Source organism: Lepus europaeus, chromosome 7, assembly GCF_033115175.1.
Source record: "Lepus europaeus isolate LE1 chromosome 7, mLepTim1.pri, whole genome shotgun sequence".
In the NCBI taxonomy this organism is placed as follows: domain Eukaryota; kingdom Metazoa; phylum Chordata; class Mammalia; order Lagomorpha; family Leporidae; genus Lepus; species Lepus europaeus.
The window spans coordinates 90837224-90845187 of NC_084833.1; the positions used below are offsets into that span (position 1 = coordinate 90837224).

The following is a 7964-nucleotide window of genomic DNA, read 5'->3' on the forward strand; positions in this document are numbered from 1 at the left end:
CAGGTCAGTCACGTGGCCCTTTGTTTGCGTGGCTCCTGCTGGACCTGTATGAACCCGAGGGTTCGGGTTCGCAGATTTTGTATGCCTCCGCCGCCCCTACCCCCGTGCATCTGTTGTAGAGGCCAAGGGCGCTTCCCCTCCCCACCTCCAGGGTTCAATAATGGAGTCAATGAAATAAGCTGATGGTAGGCAGATGAACAGGAAGACAAAAATCATCCCAATACTCTTATTAATGTGCCTAAACATGGGAGCCGTGTGCATCCGTATGCGACTCCAAGAAGTGCTAGACGGGTGAAGCTTCCACAGAGGTGAACAACACAAGAGTGGGGGGGGGGGCGGGAGATGGCGCAAGCCACAGAGGTTGAGAGGAGGAGGTGCAGAAGGAGCAAGAGCTGTGGTGTTGTGCAAGTGAGTTTCCCAGGTGCAGGCCCCCTGTGGACATCTCTGGGCCTGTGGCCATGAGATAGAAAAGCCTGTTTATGTCCTGGGTGCCTGACCCGCATCACCGGCGTTGATTTCCTCTATGCACGTAAATGTCTTTTACAAAATGCAGGCAGAGTCATTCCTGAGCCTGCAAAGGCCCTCAGTCCCTCTCGGTTGCCAACTCACCACGTGCGGAAGAACTGTGTGGGAGGTGGAGAGTTTTACTCTCCTACGGGGTAGTGTCAGTTCACTTTATTTGTTTGTTTATTTTATTTATTTATTTTTTGACAGGCAGAGTTAGACAGTGAGAGAGAGAGAGAGAGAGAGAGAGAGAGAGAGAGAGAGAGAGAAAGAGAAAGGTCTTCCTTCCATTGGTTCACCCCCTAAATGACCGCTACGGCCGGTGCCGCACCGATCGGAAGCCAGGAGCCAGGTGCTTCTCCTGGTCTCCCATGCAGGTACAGGGCCCAAGCACCTGGGCCATCCTCCACTGCCCTCCTGGGCCACAGCAAAGAGCTGGACTGGAAGAGGAGCAACCGGGACACAGTCCGGCGCCCCAAACGGGACTAGAACCCGAGGTGCCGGCACTGCAGGTGGAGGATTAGCCTATTGATCCGCGGCACCGGCGGTCAGTTTACTTTAGCAGACTCAATTATCAAAACTTCAGAGAGAAACTTTGAACTTATCTAAGGGGCTATGTCTAAAATAGTATCATTTTAATGATTTTTTTTTTTTTTGGCTAAAGAATCTTTCATCTTCCTCAAATAATATGCGACTATGATTGTGAAGACATTGTGAGGGAGGGGTCAGATTACCAGTGCTGTGTTTTTTTTTTTTTTTTTTTAAGATTTTATTTATTTGAAAAGCAGAGTTATGGGGGGAGAGAGAGAGATCTTCCATCTGTTGGTTCACTCCCCAAATGGCCTCAACGGCCAGGGCTGGGCCAAACTGAAGCCTCCAGGAGCCTGGAGCTTCATCTGGGTCTCCTATGTGAGTTCAGGTGCCCAAGCAGTTGGGCCATCTTCTGTTGCTTTCCCAGGTGCATTAGCAGGGAGCTGGATTGGAAGTGGAGCAGCCAGGACTCAAACTGGCACTCATTTGGGATTCTGGCATCACAGGTGGTGGCTTTTATCTGCTATAACCACAACACTGGTCCCAACCAGCGCTGTCATTTTAAGCAGTATTTAAAAAGTATACCAAGAAAAGAATAGGATACATGTACATCTATGGACAGCAGAGGCTGACAACAGTCTGCAGGTCAAATCCAGTTGACTGCTTGTTTTTGTATGGCTTACAAGACTGGCTTTTCCATTTTCAAATGGCTGGAAAAGAAACATTTCAGGACATGGGGACATTGCATTAAATTCAACTTTTGGGGGCAGGCATTGTGAAGCTGTGGATTAAGTTGCCACTTGGAATGCCCACATTCCAAATTACCCTAAGAGCGTGGAATCAAGTCCTGCCTCCACTTTGGATCCAGCGTCCTGTTGATGGGTCTGGGAGGCAGCAGATGATGACCCTAGTACTCAAGTCCCTGTGCCACCCATGTGAGAGGCCTGGATGAAATTTCTGGCTCCTGGCTTTGGCCTGACCAAGTTCCAGCTGTGATGGCCATTTGGGGAGTACCCCAGCTAATGTAAGATCACTTTCTTGTTTTAAAATATTTATTTATTTATTTGAAAGGCAAAGTTACAGAGAGGCACAGGCAGAGAGATGGGGAGAGAGAGAGAGAGGAAGAGAGAGAGAAAGAAAGAGAGGTCTTCCATCCACTGTTTCACTCCCCAAATGGCCATAGTGGCTGGAGCTGGGCTGATCCAAAGCAAGAGCTTCTTCCAGGTCTCCCACGTGGGTGCAGGGCCCAAGGACTTGGGCCATCTTCTACTGCTTTCCCAGGCACATTAGCAAAGAGCTAGATCAGAAATGGAACAGCTGGGACTCAAACCGGCACCATATGGGATGCCAGTACTGCAGGCAGCAGCTTTGCCCACTATGCCACAGTGCAGGCCCCTGTAAGATCTCTTTCTATCTCTCCCTCTTTCTATCTGTCACTCTGCCTTTCAAATAAATAAATTAATTAAAAAAAAAAAAGGCACAGGGACCAGCATTGTGTCTGTGGTGGGTTAAGCCACTGCCTGGAATGCCAGCATCTTGTGAGAGTGCTGGTTTGAGTCCTTGCTGCTCCACTTCTCATCCAGCTCCCTGCTGATGCGCCTGGGAAGGCAGTGGAAGATGTCTCATATTGGAGTAGCTGGGTTCAATTCCTGTCTCTGCCTCCTGACTCCAGCTTCCTGCTAATTTTGACACTGGAATGTGGCTGTGATGGCTCCACCAAATGGGTCCCTGTAGCTCACATGGGAGACCTGGATTGAGTTCCTAGCTCATGGCCCTGGCCCAATCCAAGCTATTGTGGGAATTTGGAGGAATGAACCAGTAAATGGGCACTCTCTTGGTCTCTGTCTCTGAAAAAAAAAAATGGTCAGTGCTGATAGAGAAATTCTACAGCCACGAGGAACCCAAGCTGTTTCCATCCTCCGTTCTATACACCTTACAGTCTGATTTCCAGTCTCAGGCATCTGCTGGCTGTGGGAGCTCCAGCTGTGCTATATCTCTTGTTGCTGGCAGGAGGAAAATTTTGGTTTCCTCAAAAGAGTCCTTTCTGAAAGTTTATCATATGCAAATGAAATTTTTTTTTGGCCTTTTATACATATTTATATGTAATTTCATGTGCTTGTTATAAGCAGTCAGAATTGACTGAGTTAATCCTGAGGATTAAATTTGGGGAAAATTAGATGTTGCATTTGAGAAGCATCATTCAATTTGCACTGTGAGAAAAAATGTTAGGACACTTGGTGGACACAGGACTGGGCATTTAGCCTACCGGATGCCTGCATACCACATGGGAGTTGGTTTGATTCCCAGTCTGACTCTTGATTCTAGCTTCCTGCCCATGCAGACCCAGATAGATGGCAATGATAGCTGAAGAAACTGTGTCCCTGTCATTCATATAGGGGACTTGGATTACATTCCCAGATCTCAGCTTAGGCTTCAGCCCCAGCTGTCACAGATATTTGGTGAATGAGCCAGCGGATGGTAGCTCTGTCTCTCAAATAGAATTTTTTAAAAATTAAAAACAAAAGTCATTGTTTCTCATAGTCTCCATTTCACTTCAACAGGTTTTCTTTTAGGTGCTCGGTTAGTTGCCACCAATCAGGGAGGACATATGATATTTGTCTCTTTGGGACTGGCTTAATTCACTCAGCATGATGTTTTCCAGATTCCTCCATTTTGTTGCAAATGACAGGATTTCATTTTTTTTTTTTACTGCTGTATAGTATTCTATAGAGTACATGTCCCATAATTTCTTTATCCAGTCTACTGTTGATTGGCATTTAGGTTGATTCCATGTTTAGCTATTGTGAATTGAGCTGAATAAATGAGCACCTAAAAGGAAACCTGTTGAAAAGAAATGGACACCATGAGAAACAATGACTTGGTCAGTCCTTGTCCTGACTGTTGATGAACAACTTAATACTTTATTCCTTTTAGTATTTTTTGTTCTACTTAATGCTATTGGTTGAACTCTTTAATTAACACACAATTATTCTTAGGTATTTAAATTTAACTGAAAAGTGATCCCTGTTAAATATGAGTGGGAATAAGAGAGGGAAGAGATGTACAGTGCTGCACATGCTCAATCGGACTTGCCCCAAACGGTAGAGTTAGAAACGTGCCAGGGGATTCCAATTCAATCCCATCAAGGTGGCATGTACCAATGCCATCTCACTAGTCAAAGTGATCAGTTTCAGTTCATAATTGATCATAATGATAGGATTAAGAGTCAAAGGGATCGGCCAGCACCGTGGCTCAACAGGCTAATCCTCCGCCTAGCGGCTCTGGCACACCGGGTTCTAGTCCTGGTCGGGGCGCCGGATTCTGTCCCGGTTGCCCCTCTTCCAGGCCAGCTCTCTGCTATGGCCCGGGAAGGCAGTGGAGGATGGCCCAAGTGCTTGGGCCCTGCATCCCATGGGAGACCAGGAGAAGCACCTGGCTCCTGCCTTCGGATCAGCGCGGCAGCCATTGGAGGGTGAACCAACAGGCAAAGGAAGACCTTTCTCTCTGTCTTTCTCTCTCTCACTGTCCACTCTGCCTGTCCAAAAAAAAAAAAAAAAAAAAAAAAAAAGTCAAAGGGATCACATAAACAAGACTAGTGTCTAACTGATAGAATTAAAATGGAGAGAATGATCCAACATGGGAAGCAGGATACACAGCAGACTCATAGAAGGGCAGATGTCCTAAACAGCACTCTGACCTCAGAATCAGCCCTTAAGGCATTCAGATCTGGCTGAAAAGCCCCTGAGAGTATTTTGGGCATGGAAAGCCAAGACACTATGGCAAAAAAAAAAAAAAAAAAAAAAAAAAAAAAAACCTAAATGAAAGATCTCTGCCAGTGAGATCCCAGTGGAAAGAACAAGCCATCAAAGAAGGAGGTACCTTTCTCTGAAGGGAGGAGAGAACTTCCACTTTGACTATGATGCTGTTGGAATAAGATCAGAGTCAGCGAACTCAAGAGGCTTCCATATTCTTGGCAACTCATGACAAGAGCCTAGGGTGATTACTGATGCCATAAATAAGAGTGTCAATTGTTAAATCAACAACAGGAGTCACTGTGCACTTACTCCTCATGTAGGATCTCTGTCCTTAATGTGTTGTACTATGTGAATTAACAGTATAACTAGTACTCAAATAGTACTTTATACTTTGTGTTTCTGTGTGGGTGCAAACTGTTGAAATCTTTACTCTATATACTAAATTGATCTTCTGTATATAAAGAGAATTGAAAATGAATCTTGATGTGAATGGAATGGGAGAGGGAGTGGGAGATGGGATGGTTGTGGGTGGGAGGGAGGTTATGGGGGGAAAAAGCTGCTATAATCCAAAAGTTGTAATTTGGAAATTTATGTTTATTAAATGAAAGTTTAAAAAATTACTAATGCAATTTTGTGGCTTACTCAGATATCCATATTCTATAAATATTTTATATTTTCAGTCTATATTTCTCTGAAGTTATGTGTTCCTTACTGCTACAACTAAAATAAATTAAAAATAAATAATAAACCAAAACAAAAAAACAAAAACCAGAAAACAGTTGACACGCATACAACAGGTGCCTTTTGAGTCCCATGCCCTGCTCAAAACCATCCCTCCCTTTCTGGGAACTACCAACATCTGGGCCAAGCCTACAGGCCTGCCCAGAGGCCATAGGTAATTGGCCAAGGATGAACTATGCTCTGAGCCTATCAGATCTCTTTGCAAAAGAATCTGGGATTTTGAAGTACAGATTGAGAGAGCGGATTACTGGAACTGAGACTGTTGGTGCAGCTGTCTGGTCCTGCTTCCTGCTTGCTCCAAGGGAAACCCAGATCCTCCAGTTGATTTGTGCTTTGGGATTTGTTGAAGCTGATGTGAGTCATTTTCTGCAACTCTTAATTAGTAAGATACAGACAGGTACTTGCTTTGGTAGCACATAAGCTAAAGTTGGAATGATATGGAGAAGATAAGCACGGTCCCTGTGTAAGGATGATTTGCAAACTCCTGCCACTTTCCATATTTTTCATGTTTTCTGTACTATGTGGAAGATATGTGTGTGTGTGTGTGTGTTATGTGTGTGGTCCACATGAATCTAGAGCAGTGATTACTGGAGGCTAGGAAGAGTGGAGTTGGGAGGATTTGGTAATAGGTACGTAAACACAGTTGGGTGAAGGTCATGGGTTCTGGTATTTCCTGGTCAAGTAGCTAAAGTCTGTGGTCCAGGAAGTAGAAGGTTTAGTTGCCTGGTGTAGTTGATCTGTGCCGTGTTTAGCTGAAATATTGCACCCTACCCCATAAAGTGTGCAAGGAGGGTGGGTGTTGTGCAATGGGATAAGCCACAGTTTGAGCTGCCTGCATCTTGATCAGAGTGCCTGCGTTTGAGTCGTTCTGCCTCCATTTCTGATCCAAATTCTCGCTACTGCATAGCCTGGGAGGCAGCAGGTGACAGCTCGAGTGCTTGGGTTCCTGTCACCCAATTACTAAAGATAAAGTTTTATAACATTTAAGGTTTTAGGCATATTTTGAAAGGCTGGGGCCGGCGCCGTGGCTCACTAGGCTAATCCTCCGCCTTGCGGCACCGGCACACCGGGTTCTAGTCCCGGTTGGGGCACCGATCCTGTCCCGGTTGCCCCTCTTCCAGGCCAGCTCTCTGCTGTGGCCAGGGAGTGCAGTGGAGGATGGCCCAAGTGCTTGGGCCCTGCACCCCATGGGAGACCAGGAGAAGCACCTGGCTCCTGCTATCGGATCAGCGCGGTGCGCCGGCCGCAGCGCGCCTACCGCGGCAGCCATTGGAGGGTGAACCAACGGCAAAAGGAAGACCTTTCTCTCTGTCTCTCTCTCACTGTCCACTCTGCCTGTCCAAAAAAAAAAAAAAAAAAAAAAAAAAAAAAGGCTGAAACTAATAATATACTAAAACTTATATTGATATGTAAGTTATAATGAAGAATCAAGATTTGATCACCAAATACATTTTTTTGGTATTCATGTTGGTGGGGAAAAAAATTATAGTCAGCACTCTGCATCTGTTGGTTCAACAAACTGTGAGTTGGAAACTATAGGGTTGAATGTTATGGTGTAGTGGGTTAAGCCACTGTTTGGGATACTCACATCCCATATCAAAATGCCTCAGATCAAGTCCCACTTCTGCTTCTCATCCAGCTTCCTGCTAATGAGCACCCCAGGAGGCAGCAGGTGACGGATCAAGCGCCTGGGTCCTTGACACCCATGAGGGAGACTTGGATGGAGTTTCTGGCTCTTGGTTTTAGCTTGCCCCAGCCCTGGTTGTTGTGAGCATCTGAGGAGTAAATGAGCAGCAGATGGAAGATTCTGTCTGTCTCTCCCTTTCTCTGTCATTCTGCCTTTGAAATACACAAATAAATAAGTAAAACTTAACAAAACATTCTCAAAATTAAGCAAAGCTTAAATTTATTGCATGCTGAGCACTACATGAAGTAGTTGCATCTCTAGTGAACATACATGGGCTTTTTGGGGAGTGTCATAAATCCCTAAAATACAGCATAACAGCTATGTACATAGATTTATACTGTAGGAGATATTATAAATAATCTAGAGATGATTTAGAATATTCTAGAGGATGTATGTAGATTATATGTCAATACTGTGCCACTTTACGAAAGGGACTTGAACATGTATGATATTCATGGAGTTTCTGTAATGAATCCCCCCACAGCTAGCGAGGATGACTGAAGTTTCAGGGTATAAAACTCAACACACAAAGAACAGCTGACATCTATGTTCATATGCTTCCTATTTAGAAAAAGGATCCATTTAATTTTTGGGGTCTCAACCCAGGTGATAAACAATGCAAACCTGATCTTCAAGCAGCCTTTCATCTTATGGATAAACACTAGCATGTTACAATTTGCCCTGTGGAGGGGGGATGTTTGGCACAGCAGATGCCACTTGGGAGGCCTCCATCCCATGTTGCAGTG

The 7964-nt window shown here is 45.1% G+C and overlaps 1 non-coding gene across 1 annotated transcript; it reads left to right on the forward strand.

The window, feature by feature from the left end:
• Positions 1-5928: 5928 nt before the first annotated feature.
• On the forward strand, positions 5929-6035 carry LOC133764925 (U6 spliceosomal RNA). Its single transcript, XR_009866494.1, has one exon. It is a non-coding gene; the product is annotated as a U6 spliceosomal RNA (small nuclear RNA).
• Positions 6036-7964: the final 1929 nt, after the last annotated feature.